At 42.9% G+C, this 16712-nt stretch overlaps 1 protein-coding gene across 4 annotated transcripts in view; it reads left to right on the top strand.

Moving 5' to 3' along the window:
* The window catches only part of LOC115254164 (soluble guanylate cyclase 88E), a 538233-nt gene that overhangs the window by 230791 nt on the left and 290730 nt on the right, over window positions 1–16712 (top strand). The gene's annotated exons all lie outside the window — the stretch shown is intronic.

A 16712-nucleotide genomic window follows, 5' to 3' on the forward strand; every position in this document is an offset into this window, starting at 1 on the left:
CACTAGTTTACAAAATAAAACAAAAGTCGTGAACTTCTGTCTGTTCTTTTGAAGCACAATTTAGCACTGATTTCGAAACCGTGCTTCAAACAATTTTAAGTAGAGCAGTTTTTGAGTTTATCAATATCGAGTTTTACAACTTTTAAAAATATGGAATTTAATAAAATTCAAATATCTTGCGTTTTGTTCAACCAATTTCAAATCTTTTTCCATAAATTAAAAGCTGAATGCAATACCATTCGATCATCTGAATGCAGGTTTTGCGTTATATTGATGAAATTCAAGATATTGGCTAGTTTTAGGGACGATCTCCTTAAATTTTAGCCAAATTTTCAAAAATACACAGGGTGTTAGGTTCGTGAGTGCAAATTTTTTAAAGGGTGATAGAGGACCATAAATGGTGAAAAAAATTGTTCTACGCATATGGTCAAATCTAAACTGTTACGTAGTTATTGATCTTTCCATGTTTTTGATTATTATTGCCTTAACTGGCTATAACTTTAAAATGGTCAAACTTATCGCTGTTTTTTTACCATTATTCGAAAGATTATTTAATTTTCTATCAAATGGCATCTTTGAATCGATTGGTTTAGTAAAATTTCTAATTTTTCTAGAGCAAAATAGCTGAAAATAGTGTGTTTTAATTTGTTTCTGTCAATTATCTTTGAAACATGCGTAATAAATTAAAATTCTTCCTTAAACAAAATTGTGGCCCCTGTTCCACTCTACAATTCCTTCTTTGACACCAAACTTCTACCTCTTATCGTTTGCTTGAAATTTCGATTTAAATGTGCGGCACAGTGCGCAAAAAAGTACTTACCTTGACAGTTGCAAATCTATGATCTGAAATGCGATATGAGATCGAAATTGCAAGGAAACGATAAGAGATAGAAGTTTGATGTCAAAGAACAAATTGTAGAATGAAACAGGGGCCACATTTTTGCCAAAGAAAGAGTTTCAAACTATTAGGCATTTTTCAAAGATAATTTACAAAAACAAATTAAAACACACTACTTTTGAGCTATTTGCTCTAGAAAAGTTATTTAACTAAACCAATCGATTCAAAGATGCCATTTGATAAAAAATTCAATAATCTTTCGAATAAGAGTAGAAAAAACTGCGATTAGTTTGACCATTTCCAAGTTATAGCCAGTTATGGCAATAAGAACCAAAAACATGGGAAGTTCAATAACTACGTAACGGTTGAATTTTGACCATATGCGTAGAACAATTTTTTTCACCATTTATGGTCGTCTATCACCCTTTAAAAAGTTTGCACTCAGGAACCCAACACCATGTATGAAGAAATGTATTTTTTTTTCAATAAGAAAAAAAAACAATCTAGAAATTCTTTCTCAACGTTTATTTGACATATCATATGTAAGCGAGTTACAGTAAAAAATTCAGCTCAATCGGAGCATTGGTTACGGAGAATGTGATGAATGAAGTGAGCGACGTTGCTCAAAAGTAGAACAAAAATCGATTTCAAATCATCAACCTTGTATGGCAAGTCGAAAAAAATTCCGCTCTACTGTAATTTTTCAAACTCAGGGCATGATTCCACACCAAAAATGATTATCAACTTACCGAGTTCAAAAATGCTGTAAACTAGTGTATGCATTCCCAGAGAATTTTTTTTTCTAGAGAAGAGTTTTTGAGAAACCGAAGAAGTTTCTTCGAGAGTTCCTCAGGAATTCATCCAGAGGTACCTCAAGAATACTTCCTTGGAAACTTCTTCAGGAATTTCCCTTAAAAAAATCCTAAAAAAAATTAAAAAAAAATCCAGGAAATTCTTTATGAGCTCCACAGCAATTCGTCCAGCAGTTCTTCGAGAATTCCTCCAGGAGTTCAACTGGAATTTCCCCAGAATTTTTCTGCGAATTTCTCCAGCATTTTCTCTAAGATATGCCTCTAAAAAATCTATGTAGAAGTGCTAGTTCCCTAAAAATGAAAAACTGCAACTTTCAAGGGACCCTTTCTTACAACACTTCATATCATGTTTATGCCATTTAAAAATACCATCGTTGGGGGTGAGAATGGTTCAAAAATGCATTCTTCCACATTGATTTTTCAATAACTTTTGATGTTTTGCATTGAAAAGTTCTTTGACCACTGGAATGCGATTCTTGGTAATGCATGCACAAATGATGAAAAATATTAGGAATTCGTCAATTTTACTCAAAAAGTGTTTGAAAAATAACCCATTATAGCCTCTTTGAGGGGGTGGGAATGGGTCAAGCGAACCAAATTTGTTCCGCATTGACAACAAAGCAAATTACTAAAGTTCTGGTCAACGGTGATACTGCATACCAATAATATATTGCATGATGGATATGAGTTTGAGATTCCAAAAAGTATCAATCCACCTTAAAGTGTGATGTTTCATCGAGCCTTGAAAGTGGTATTTTAAAAAAGCCTTTTTTAAGCTTTTTTCGTTGATCTATCCAAAGTTATCTAATTGCTCTAGAAACCTAATCTTTCGACGGGAACTGCTGGCAACTACGAGGATGACACCATAAAATTTTTGATTTAATAATCACATCAGATAAAGTTTTGACATAATCTCGCTCCGCTATCCCATTTGACCCATTGTTACCTCGAATGACGGTTATAAAAATGGAAAATTGCATTTATTTTTCATATTGGAAATGTTTCTGAAGAAGTAGTTTTATCAAGGAACAGTATGTTATAACATTTGGAGAGCATCAAAGTTCAACCGATAATTAGAGCTGTATTGGAACAGACCAATATCCGAATGATGAGGATTTCTTTTATCAAAAATAAGAATATTCAAAACCCGTGTTGTTTTTTTTTTTCTCTAGATTTATTTCCATAAACATTTTGTTCGCTACAGGCTTTTGAAACACAACAAATATTCACAAAATTGCCGTGAATGCAGATTATCAAATTATTTCAACCTTTTTTAAAACTTGGGTATATTGCAGAGATTTAGTTGAAGGTCCGACATTAAAATATCAACTTAGCTCCGAGATAAAACGTCCTAAATAGGGTTTTTGACCCATTTCCGGCACTACAGGTAAACAAAATTGTGCATTACCAAAATTCACGACGAGACGACCGTTTTGTTCCACTTCTTCCATCTGAATCAGATACCTTATTGTGTGAACTTGTTGTTAACAGTGATTGTTGTGAAGATTTTCTGCCGGAAAGCTGATTTTGAACTAGTTTAATGCACCTAGTCTAGCGAAAAATTCTCGGCACCAGTTCCGAACTTCCGGCAAAATCAGATGGGCCATCACTTCGGCACCCATCTTTGCGCTGACAAAGTGCACTCGCCTGCGTGTAATAGTTGTTGTGACTAGGGCTAAATTTCCATTCAATTTTCTGTATTTGAGTGTTTTCACCCGTGGTAGCGTATAGGGCACTCACTCTCACAAGCTACCGCTTGAGACGAATGGCCTGTCAGCATGTGTGGATGATTGGGAACTGACCTTGTTGGGTTGCTCACGAATGGAGCTCTCGGACTCCGTCAGTTCTCACATCGAGGAATCGAAAACGATCGCCGCAGTCATTCATTTTCGGCCGGAAAACAGGCACTGACACTGATAATTTGCAGGACTGGCTGGTGGTTTTTGTTATCGCTTGACCCGTAGAAGCATGAGGTAGAACTTGTGAGGACCAGAGCTATGTTGGACGCTCTCCTAGGGGTATTCTGCTAAGAATTTATATCAAATAAAAGTTTAAGGGTAATTATTTCTATACATTATTGATTCTGCATTGGGGCTGCAAAACGGTGAGTCGATAAGGAGAGCGTCCAACATAGCTCTGGTCCTCACAAGTTCCTACCTCATGCTTCCACGGGTCAAGCGATGACAAAGACCGCCAGTTAAGAGTTGTGTGCTTACCTGGTAGTGCAGCCTGGGCACTGTTGTCCTTCTGACGATTCGAGCGTTTGTTCACCAAGGAGGTGCGGCTCAAACATCGTCTGTTCTGGCATCCAGCGGCTGAGTAAGAAACGTTGCACCACGCCCAGCTAGTTCCAAGGTGGTAGCCCCATCAACGTGGTCGTCCTAGTATTGGTTGGGCCGTTAAACAGAACTGGCACGATGGCCCTCCGGCGAGACAGGAGTGTTGTCGTAGGCCCAATAAGCCACCCGTAAAAATCCCCATTGCGAATAACATAGGAAAAAATACGACTCGATTGAATCGGCAAAGACCCACGCGACGAAATAAGGACTACGATTGGAAACTTGGAACATGGAATTGCAAGTCACTAGGTTTGCAGGATGTGACAGGATAATCTACGACGAACTACATCCCCGCAACTTCGACATCGTGGCGTTGCAGGAACTTTGTTGGACTGGACAGAAAGTGTGGAAAAGCGGGCATCAAGCGGTTACCTTCTACCAAAGCTGTGGCACCACCAATGATCTGGGAACAGGATTTATAGTGTTGGGCAAGATGCGACAACGTGTGATCGGGTGGCAGCCGATCAACGCAAAGATGTGCATGTTGAGAGTTAAGGGCCGTTTCTTCAACTACAGCACCATTAACATCCACAGCCCAGTTAGAGCAAACATACGATGGTTGCTCGCCGCGTGACGTGAAAATCGTTGTCGGCGACATGAACGCGCTTCCTACCTGGAGGAAATGTACAGACCGGTAATCGGGCGAAACAGCCTGCACGCCGTATCGAATGATAACGGCCAGCGATGCGTAAACTTTACAGCCTCCCGTGGTATGGTAGTCCGAAGCACCTTCTTCCCCCGCAAAGATATCCACAAAGCCACCTGGAGATCACCCGACCAACAAACAGAAAATCAAATCGATCACGTTCTAATCGACGGTAAATTCTTCTCGGATATAACCAATGTCCGCACATACCGCAGTGCGAATATAGATTCGGATCACTACTTAGTCGCTGTATGCATGCGCTCAAAACTTTCGACAGTTATCACCACGCGTCGAAGTCGAACGCCGCGGCTCAACATCGAGCAGCTGCGTAGCGTAGAAGTGGTTCAAGACTACGCGCAGCAGTTAGCAGTGGCCCTACCAACGGAAGAGCAGCTTGGCGCAGCTACACTTCAAGATGGTTGGAAGGACATCCGATCCGCCATAGGTAGTACATCGGCTACAGCACTAGGCTTCGCGACTCCGAATCACAGAAACGACTGGTACGACGGCGAATGTGAACAGGTGAAAAACGAGAAGAATGCAGCATGGGCGAGAATGCTGCAACACTGTACGAGAGCGAATGAGGTACGTTACAAACAGGCGCGGAACAGGCAGAACTCAGTGTTCCGGATGAAGAAGCGCCAGCAGGAAGAACGAGATCGCGAAGCGATGGAAGAGCTGGACCGCGCTAAGGACACACGAAAGTTCTACGAGAAGCTGACCGCTCGCGCAGAAGCTTTGTGCCACAAGCCGACATGTGCCGAGATAATCACGGGAATATTCTCACGAGCGAGCGTGAGGTGGTCGAGAGGTGGCGGCAGCATTACGATGAGCACCTCAATGGCGACGGTGCAAGTACCGAAGGTGGCGTCCCAAGCAACCAGAAGTTCGGATAAAATAGCATGTTTGGGCTTAATCAGCTATTCAAAGGAAGATGAATAGCATTCTATCCAGCTCACTTTTTAAGTAATTAACCGAACTTCAGTTCACAAAAAGTACACTTGTGTCGCTGGAGGGAACGCTATTCAGCTTAAAAATAAGCTTCGAAAAAATGAGAAAAAATGCGCTTAGTCCTCAAAAGTAATTTATTATTAAGACACATTAGTACATGTGGAATCCAAATTGACTAATACCTTGGAATAATTTTTGATGTTTTTTACTTACTGAGATTTGAACTCGGGTTCTCCTCGTTGAAAGCCGGCGCCTAACCACTACTCCATGTATGTGTTGTTGGGCACTGTGGGATTTTACTCGATGTGCTGATATCTTTTAGTAGAGCTCAATCAGGTTCGCGTGTGAACTTTTTCTGAACCTGAAGCCGAAGGTTCGAAAGAAGTTTACGTGGAACTTCTTGTGAACTTACACAGTTTGACGTTTTCAGTTTGTTTTGGTTCGTAATTTGAACAAGTGCAAAACAATTTATTAATGCCAGTGCCAATAATTCAGAAAAGTTTATATGTTTTCAGTGATACGATCGCGTCGATTACCGGCGCGCTGGTGCGACTAGTCAAACGGGGTTGAAAACATGGAAGACTTTTATCCGCAGTTGAAAAAAAAAACTCCAGCGGAATCCTGCTCTACCAGTTGTCCGCTGCCAGGCAGCTTTTGAGCCACACAATATGGATGTTTTGCGTTGATTACAAGTAAGTACGTTGAAATATTATAGTGAAACAAAGTATACTTGTGATATTTACACAAAATGTGGCTGCTGCGTTCGATTTCCGAGTCATTTAATTGAATGAGAACTTCTCCCCAGCTCCGCTGTCGCCGAAGTTCAAGCGAAGTTCACTTTTGGTACGGTTAATATTTATCCGAACTTTGAGTAGTAAGTTCAAAACAAGTTCGAAACAAGTTCGGAACGGAACATTTCAAGTTGCTGGAACATGTCCAAATGAACTTTATTTGAGCTTTAGAGGCACGCACAAGTTTAACATGAGTTCGGTTAATATTTGATTGAACTCTGCTCTAAAGTTCAACGTAAGTTCTTTCTGAACCTGTTTTGGACTTTAATGTCGTTTTGAAGTGAAGTCAAAAGCTTGTACATGTACTTCTAAGTACGTAAACAATACATGAGTAACTTTTTGGAGAATCAAGTTCGACGAAGCCAGAATTGAACCAAATTTGAACTTCTGAGTCCGCACTTCAAGTGCAATCCGAACTTTTGGTTGCTTGGGGTGGTAACAGATCTTGGAGTATGTGCACAGGACAAAAGACTTCCGGACCCTGACCTTCAAGAGATTGAGGACGAGGTTGGCCGGTTGAAAAACAATAAAGCCGCTGGAGCAGAGCAACTACCAAGCGAGCTTCTAAAATACGGTGGAGAAACACTGGTGAGAGCACTACACTGGGTCATTACCAAGATTTGGGAGGAGGAAGTATTACCGGAGGAATGGATGGAAGGTATCGTGTGTCCCATCTACAAAAAGGGCGACAAGTTGGATTGCGGGAACTACCGCGCGATCACACTACTGAGCGCTGCCTACAAGATACTCTTTCAAATTTTATGCCGTCGTCTATCACCGATTGCAAAAGAGTTCGTGGGGCAATATCAGGCTGGATTTATGGGTGAACGTGCTACAACGGACACCATCCGCCAGGTGTTGCAGAAATGCCGCGAATACAACGTGCCCACACATCACTTGTTCATCGATTTCAAATCGGCGTATGATACAATCGATCGAGAACAGTTATGGCAGATTATGCACGAATACGGATTCCCGGATAAACTGATACGATTGATCAAGGCGACGATGGATCGAGTGATGTGCGTAGTTCGAGTATCAGGGACGTTCTCGAGTCCCTTCGAATCTCGCAGAGGGTTACGGCAAGGTGACGGTCTTTCGTGCTTGCTGTTCAACATTGCTTTAGAGGGTGTAATTAGGAGAGCGGAGATAAACACGAGTGGAACGATTTTCACGAAGTCCGTTCAGCTGCTTGGTTTCGCCGATGATATTGATATTATTGCTCGTAAATTTGAGACGATGGCGGAAACGTACATCCGACTAAAGAGTAAAGCAAGGCGAATCGGATTAGTCATTAATGTGTCGAAGACAAAGTACATGATGGCAAAGGGCTCCAGGGAGGAATCACCGCGTCTGCCACCCCGAATTCATATCGACGGTGATGAAATCGAGGCGGTTGAAGAATTCGTGTGCTTAGGCTCACTGGTGACCGCCGACAACGACACCAGCAGAGAAATTCAGAGGCGCATTGTGGCAGGAAATCGTTCCTACTTTGGACTCCGCAGAACTCTACGATCGAATAAAGTTCGCCGTAACACGAAGTTAACCATCTACAAAACGATTATTAGACCGGTCGTCCTCTATGGGCACGAAACATGGACCCTACGTGCAGAGGACCAACGCGCCCTTGGAGTTTTCGAACGGAAGGTGTTCCGTACCATCTACGGCGGAGTGCAGATGGAAGACGGGACTTGGAGAAGGCGAATGAACCACGAGCTGCATCAGCTGCTGAGAGAACCAACCATCGTCCATACCGCGAAAATCGGGAGGCTACGGTGGGCGGGTCACGTCATCAGGATGTCGGATAGCAACCCGAGTAAAATGGTTCTCGAGAGTCATCCGACCGGTACAAGAAGACGTGGAGCGCACAATGGTCCAATTTTGAGAAAAGCTGGCAGAAACTCAATTTTTCAACATCTCTTAAATGGGTTCTAGTATATCGATCATTCATCTACAATATCAGAAGGGTTCACTGTCTTTTGAATAAATTGGAAATCATGGTCTTGTATCTTTTTACATCGCTTAAAAGTTGCTGATGGAAAAATTGCTGATTTTTGATAAAGAACACAAGCAATTTTAACCACTACAAAAGTCTAATAATATAAGTAATTCAATGGCTTCCAGAAGTTTATTAGTAAGTTCTTGTGTATATTAGGCACCTTCAATGGAAAAAGAGATCAAAATAACACTTTTGGCTTCAAAATTTACATCACATATTATTAGTACGAGAAATTCTCATACTTCAACTTCAAAGTGTCTTACATATCGCTCCCAGCTACTCTCCGCGCCAAGCTCCGCGCAGTTATTCTGTTCAAACGCTCGTCTTAGTATGTAGAATTAATTAAAAAAAATTGCAGCTGCCAAGAGCTGCCAAAACATTAGCACCATAATGATATGTGTGCAGCCAAATTGTATGAAAAACAGCAATTTTGTTCAGAATTCGTTCAAAGAAGTCGACAAATAATGAAAATGCCATTATTGTAAAACTGAGAGCTCAATAATGTTTTTGTATATTCATTTAGGCTAAAACTAGCAGAATACTATGATTTGGGATTTTTTGCCACGTATTTTCAAATCTGGACCACTGTGGAGCGCAGCGAGCTAGGTGGGTCGACCAAGTGGAGGACGATCTGCCGACCCTACGCAGAGTGCGGAACTGGAGACAAACAGCCATGGACCGAGTGGAATGGAGGCGGCTACTATGTACAGTAGAGGCCACCCCCCGGCCTTAGCCTGATCGGTTCAGTTATTTTGGTATTTTGTAGGTATTGATACAATACCTCAATGAGTTATTGGTTTGGTGTTGAGGACTGCTTGAGGTATTATTCAATTATGGAAAAATCGCTATTTGTATGGAAAAATCGCTGATTTTTATTTAGGTATTGCCATACCTGAAGTCATTACACGCTGAAAAATCCGTTCCAATATACGTGAACAAAATATCACGTAAAGCGGAACCTCAAACATGTTCCAATTCGTGATTTTGTTCACGTTAATGCGATACATTGATCCCGTTGTCATAAGCATAATCCCAAATCCTAGAACACAATTCACGGCTGCTGTGTTCCACTGCTCATTTCGTAACGCTTTCAAAAAATGGGAACACAAATCACGATAGCGAGATCCCGCACTACAATAAACGTGATTTTGTTCCTGACATCCAGAACACAAATCATGCGCGCTGTCAAAATAATCGATGTGCGCAGAGCAACGCAGTAAAAAAAAGCAAAATCGGTTCGTCCTGTATATGGTGCTGAGAAGTGATTAAAATTAAGTGTTTTGCTAGCAATTAAGCAATTCTTGTGTCTGTTATTTCAAAAGAAAACATAGAGCTGTGCAAAAAAGTGTCTGTTGGAGCTTTCTTTGGATTAGCTGCTGCTGGGATTGGATGGAATTATTGTTGTGGCATGGTCTCTACCCTATGACGGAGCAGGCTGAAAAGCATTTTAAAATCATAGAAAAAGGTAATTTATCCCTCAAAACAACATGCTGTTGCAAAATTCGACTTCCAAGTATTCATTTATGATGTGTTAAGCTGTTGATTGTCGCAAAAATAAAGAAAAAAAATTGCTCAGGTCTCATACTGAAAACAGACCATGATGTACGCTCCTGATTTTGTGATAACAATCTCAATAACAAGAACGTAAACGTGAACATAGTTCTAGTTTCTATGAATTGAACATAGTTCTAGTTTCTATGAATCCACATTTTTGTGATTTTTGTTCCGTAACGCAGGCGTTACGCATGATTTACTGAACATAGTTCTCGGTTCCGTGATTTTAATTCACGGTGTATATTTGTAAAAGAAAAATCAGCTTGTTCCAAAATTCGTGACTGGAGGTTGACGAAATCTGGAACGGTTTTATTAGCGTGTATTCACGCGTTATGCACAGAATACACACCAGTTATTATTTTAGGTATTTTACCTCTTATGCAGGGCTACTTAATACCTCATTCAGGTTGTAGGTATTCGGTTTCCCATACCTGAGTCAGTTATTCTTCAGCTATTTTCTCCTGCTCGGGTATTCAACATTGCCCTGGATCACCCTGGATGGTGTGATGCCATGAGCCGGGCTCAACAGCCGGGGAACGATTTTCACAAAATTCGGTCAATTTGTGTGCTTTTCGGACGACATGGACATTATTGCCAGAACATTTGGAACGGTGGCAGAGCTGTACACCCGCTTGAAACGCGAAGCAACAAAGGTCAAACTGGTGGTGAATGCCTCAAAAACAAAGTACATGCTGATAGGCGGGATCGAACACGACCGTATCCGTCTGGGTAGTAATGTTACGATAGACGGGGATACCTTAGAGGTGGTGGAGGAATTCGTCTACCTCGGATGCATACTGACGACCGACAACAACATGAGTCATGAAATTCGGAAGCGCATCATCAGCGGAAATCGGGCTTACTACGGGCTCCAGTAGAAAATGCGGTCGAAAAAACTTGACCCACGCACCAAATGCACTATGTACAAAATGCTAATAAGACCGGTGGTCCTCTACGGACACGAGACATGGACCATGCTCGAGGAGGACCTGCAAGCACTCGGAGTTTTCGAGCGACGCGTGCCAAGGACGATCTTCGGTGGTGTGCAGGAGAACGGTGTGTGGCGTGTAACTGCCAGTGACGTCCATACGCCTGGGCAGTGGACGTCCTTACGTCCTGGGCCAGCTCACCGTTGTTTACTCAGGGTCGACAATGTTCCTGCTCGAGTTGACTCACAATCTGTATGAAGTACCAGCGGACAAGGGGACAACGAACCAACGGACATGCATGCAGACCTTTCCCTTTATTTTATTGAAACGCAAAAATTACGTTTATCTTAGTTTTATTTTAGCTGTTCATATTTCAATCATTTCATTTTAACGGGGTGGGTTAGTGTTAGGATTAGTGATGTTGCGGCCGATCGGTGTGTTGCGGCCCATTGCTGGCATGCGAGGGTGGATGGACAGAGCTTGACATACCTTTGCTGTTTCGGGTCATAATAGTTTGGGGGGGGGGGGCGGTCTCCTTCGATGGTCGAGTGGGATGTTCCAGCCAGGGGTGGCTATTGAGGATTTCAGACGTTTGTGTTACACCCTAAACGCCCAGATCTGGGCGTAGGCTGCCTCGAAGTGGCCTACCAGAAGATCGGTCGCGCAGGGCACTCGAATCCGGTCTTGGCCTGCCACGTGGTTGCCGGCAGGGTACATCGGACACTCCGGGCACTTGGGTGCGGACGAGGAACGTGGTGGGGTCTCTAGTAGGAAGGCTTGGCGCTGCAGGGCTTCTGGGCACAACGGTGCGACGCCTAGCGTGACGGGGTAGGAAGCGTGTATCCGTTAGACGCTCCGGGACAGCCTGCAATGGTGGCTAAATCTGCGGCGTCGCTCTCCGGCCTCGAGGGCGTGGTCGTCGGGCACTGCGGGGACACCCTCCGGCAGCGTTGCTCTCGTCGGACGTTCCGGTACGATTGCCGATAGCTCGTGGTGGCCGAACCAGCTACTGACCCGCGGGGCTCTTGTGGCGCGCTCGCGTGACACCGGCAAGGAAGGATGGGCACGCAGGACGTTCCGGCAAGGGCGTGCGGACGCACGTGGCCGCCGAACTGGGTGTTGTACACGTTAGACTCCCGACGCGATGGGGGAGAAGGCCAGATGGAAAAGGCCGTACTCGAGGGACGTTCTGGTACAGTCGTTAACACGCCCTGGAGTGGCAAAACCTGCCAATTGACTCGCCGGATAGGGAAAAGTTGGGCTCGCTGAACGTAACGGTCGAATCTTGTCGCCCTTGATTCGCAGGGCTCTGGGGCACCGACGGGGAACGCCGCGGGGACGTCAGATGGTCTCGGGCTCCGTTTTCACTGGATACCGAACACGAGGGTGAAAATCCGCTGCGGTTTGGCCGGATGCCCTTCTACGATTTTTCCGCGTGTACACAGCCGACCTAGACTTCTCAATCGAGTTTTCGCCGTCGAGGATGCACTACCGCACTCGATGATGGTCCGAACACAACTCCCCGATTCGTCCTCTTTCGTTTTTCTTCCTCGTCGTTTTCGCCCAGGATGTAGTGGGGCCCTCGTCAATTTCGCTCTCTCGATGACGTTTTTAGTTTGTTTGTTAGTACTTAACAAATTTGCGAGGGGTACTACATGCGAAGTTGCACAATTTAAAATTAGTAGCTTGGTTGCGTCCTTCATGAATGTTCGTAGGGTTTATTGCTACCGTAAACGGTAACAGGCGGAGAAGGATGAACCACGAGCTCGCTGCACTTTACGGCGAACCCAGCATCCAGAAGGTGGCCAAAGCCGGAAGGATACGATGGGCAGGGCATGTTGCAACAACCCTGCAAAAGTGGTGTTGTGTTTGTGACTGATCCGGTTGGCACAAGAAGGCGCGGAACGCAGAGAGCACGATGGGCGGACCAGGTGGAGTGTGACTTGGCGACCCTTACTGGGCGTGACCGAGGATGGATGGAGAGCGGCAATCACAAACCGAGAATTGTGGCGTACTATTGTTGATAATGTCTTATCTTAAATGTGATGTTGAGCAAATAAACAAATCAAGAAATGGAAAACAAGAGTTCTTGACAAATTTGTTAAAACGTTGTGATTATGCCACAGATCAAAATTCACCCCGTTGATCCGTGATGCTCATCAACACGTACTATCCCAACTAACATTTTCAGCGTTATAAGCTTCAGTCAGCTTCTTTCTATTGTGTAACCATCGAATAAAAGCAGTCAACACTGAATAAAAGGGAAGCTAGACAAATATAAATCATAAGCCAATACACGACTGCAAAACAAGCACCATACAACTACCAAACTCTGTTTTCTGAAATCAATCATTTGTTACTGGGGCTGCCTTTACTGCTCTCTGTTCCAACTCCGGGAGATTTCCCGGAAGATGTGAAAACATGATCAAATCGAATAGGAGTCCCCACTAACGAAACAGTTGCTACTATACAGTACAATTCGTTATACTGACAAATCCCCAAACCAGCAGCGCTTTAAGGAGAAACTTCAAAGAATACCAATATAGCTGCCACAATGGCCGACTTGGACCCCTACTCACGTTTTCAAGAGCACAAATCTTAAAAATTCGTAAACAAATGCGCTCGATTTGGAAAAGCTGCCTCCTTTTACAAGTGAGCAAAGGATAATCAAGTGCGGCATGATTCGATGCTTCGTTCGTCAGATTTGTGCCTCTAAAGTTTGTATGCAAAATTGCAATGGGATTTCTTGATGTTTCACCTTTAAAGACCGTTATGCAATTTCATTAGAGCTAGAAGCAGTAATAAAGAAACTGTTGGTATACCAACACGGCTTGTCGGATGTAAACATTATTATCAAAACAAACTTTAAGCGGGATATATAGCTACTACACAAATTCTTCACAGCTATCCATCTCTGTGCTGTGAAATTATTTGGGTTGCTTTTATTGCACTTTAATTCAATGCCGGAAGATTTGCCGGAAGATGTGCAAATCGAGTAAAAGTCCCTGCCAATACAACAGCTGCTTTCGTACAATATGTTTTGTAATGTTGCCAAATTCACAAAACAGCAGCGCTTCGTAGCTGTTTAAAGAACACTCTTTCAGCTAGAAGCTGTGACGAAGAACCTGTTGGCGCAACCACACAGCTTGTTCAATGTAAACATTATTGCGTTTGACGTTTCACAAGCCCATGCAGCAAGATGAAGTTGGGTAAGGTATCTTCTGGCACAATTATGAAGCCTTGTCCGGAGTAAAACAAAACGGGCTTTTTTCTATGCTATTTATATATATATATAGCAGTGTGGCAGCGAGGACATCATCGGGACCAGTGGATACGGAGATCGGGAGTTCGATTCCAAGTAGCGGCAAGTACTTTAATTATTCAATTTTAAAATTGATAATTCCAGTTCCACAGGTATTGCGTCACGGTATCCATAACCTAATTATATTTAATCGATTAATTTGGGGGTGCCGTATAAATATTATTTAACTACTGCGAAAAGGCTGAAAAAGCGCCTTCTCAAGATGTTATTCAGTTAGTGATTACATAGGAGCCGAGAAAAGAGCTATGACTTGGTGGCATAGAAGCTGCTCGCACAGCATATACATGTGGATTAAGTTCGCCAGATTCATTGGTATTCCTCCATATGTACAACACAGTAACTAAGCATCAAGCCGTATTGAGGGTATTGAGGACGCTTTGTTGACGTTTACATTCACAATAAATGTTAGTTGGGTATGGATACTTAGTGTGTAATGAATCATATCAGGCCAAACATGTCTAAAGGTCCCATCTGCAGAAGAGAGGCTCTCTTTGGTTTCCCTCTCTTTCGTTAATATCTCAGCTGTTTATTTGTATTATGACTGTCTCCTTGCATTGAACGATGGTCAAAACAATCGTCTTTTGACTTGTACTGCAAAAATAGTTGAAAAGTGTACCATTACATTGCAATAATTGAAAGAGAAAGTGAACAAAGAGAGCCTCTCAAATGCAGATAGGACCTATTGAAGTGTTTGGCCTGATATGCATGATGATTGCCTTTTCTACCCCGCCACTACTTTAACTCGGCATCACCTTTCTCCAAGCTTCCGGTAAATGGTTTCATCCAACTTCGACAAGCACCTACTCAAAATAAGTTTGTTCTTCACTAGCAACGGAGCGTAGAAGTTCAGAACTACCAATAACCAGCATCGTAGCCTGCTCAAACGTCGGAATGTATATTTTCATCTCACCGAGAAAGTTTGTACCGAAGTTTTCGGTCGGACATGGTATTTATATTGTGTTTACGAGGATAGCGTTAATAAGCAAATGACACGTGCCAGCTTGTTTACTAACTGTGATGGAGAAGTTATGGCACACTGATTGTTTTCGGATTCAAAATAGTTGGAAGTTCTTGGGAGAAACCCAAATCAGGTCAAGCTGCTCAGTTTTATCATTTGCCAATCGATGGATTCAGTTTTTTTTTCTTATTTTTGTTTTCGTAACGGTTCACAAAACCATTCTTTCTTAAATTTACCCAAGTAACAATATCGGTTTTGTTACGGGTTAAAATAAGTTTTAAAATCAATCATTTGGGCAATTCACTACAATTAAACCTTAAATGTTACTAGAGTAGTGAGGTGTTGGGGTCAATATTACCCAAACAGGTTCGCTTAACGTGCACTACTGTAAAGTTAGAAGAGTGTAACTGAATTAGTAGTTACAGAGACCTGTGTATTTTCCCACCTAACCAGGGCTCCCACTGAGTATGTAATTACTGTTGTTGAACTTCGAACTTGACCTCCCTAACGACCAATACGAATTTGGCCTGGGTGGACGTGTACGGATTGCTGGCTGTTTCGGTAACATTACACATATTATCGTCGCACCACCAAATCGAAGTCGTCGCTAGAAGCACATGCGAAGTTGCAGCTGCGAAGTAAATTTGAATCTATTTTTTCTGTTGCGCATCATTAAGCTAATTAAGAGCAACAATATGCACTAATCCAAATTGAGTTGCGACATTTCTAAGTGGGTTAAAAATCAATTTTCGCACGTTCGGTCACTTCGTATTTCGACCAAAAGCATAATATTCTTTATACAGTAATCCCCTAGTGCACCATGCTCCTCCAACTTCAGCCAATCAGGCCACCGTCGTGAGACAGTGAATCCCTGTGTACGAGCTGTATCGTATCCAAATACCGGTCACCTCCTCCTCTCCTCTTCTTGGCGTAACGTCCTCACTGGGACAAAGCCTGCTTCTCAGCTTAGTGTTCTATGAGCACTTCCACAGTTATTAACTGAGAGCTTCCTCTGCCAATGACCATTTTGCATGTGTATATCGTGTGGCAAGCACGAAGATACTCTATGCCCAAGGAAGCCAAGGAAATTTCCTTTACGAAAAGATCCTGGACCGACCGGGAATCGAACCCGTCACCCTCAGCATGGTCATCCTGAATACCCGTGCGTTTACCGCCTCGGCTATATGGGCCCTAAATACCGGTCACGTTCCGTGGATTAAGTTGATTCGGCCCATCAGCCGCCGGTGACACTTGTGCACGCGGGATGGGAAGTGGGGAGGCCGATTGCTGAAATAAATAGGCCATTATTGTTTTTCCAAGCACTTTATGGCGAAAACAGCTTCAGGGCCGTGAAATAAAATCGAAACTGCAACGGCAAGCAGCCAGCGCTCGCTAAGTATCGGCTAGATTGACGTCATTCGTGTTATTAATATATCAAAGTAATGTGACATTTTTCCGCGTGCCCATTTTGAAGTTGTTGATTTATTTCTGCTGCTAGGGACGCTTCGATATTGTGGAGTATCCGATGCTAATTTCTTATTATGAAAATAAAATAAAAAATACATCATATGAA

The sequence above is a fragment of the Aedes albopictus genome, chromosome 3 (assembly GCF_035046485.1).
Source record: "Aedes albopictus strain Foshan chromosome 3, AalbF5, whole genome shotgun sequence".
In the NCBI taxonomy this organism is placed as follows: Eukaryota; Metazoa; Arthropoda; class Insecta; order Diptera; family Culicidae; genus Aedes; species Aedes albopictus.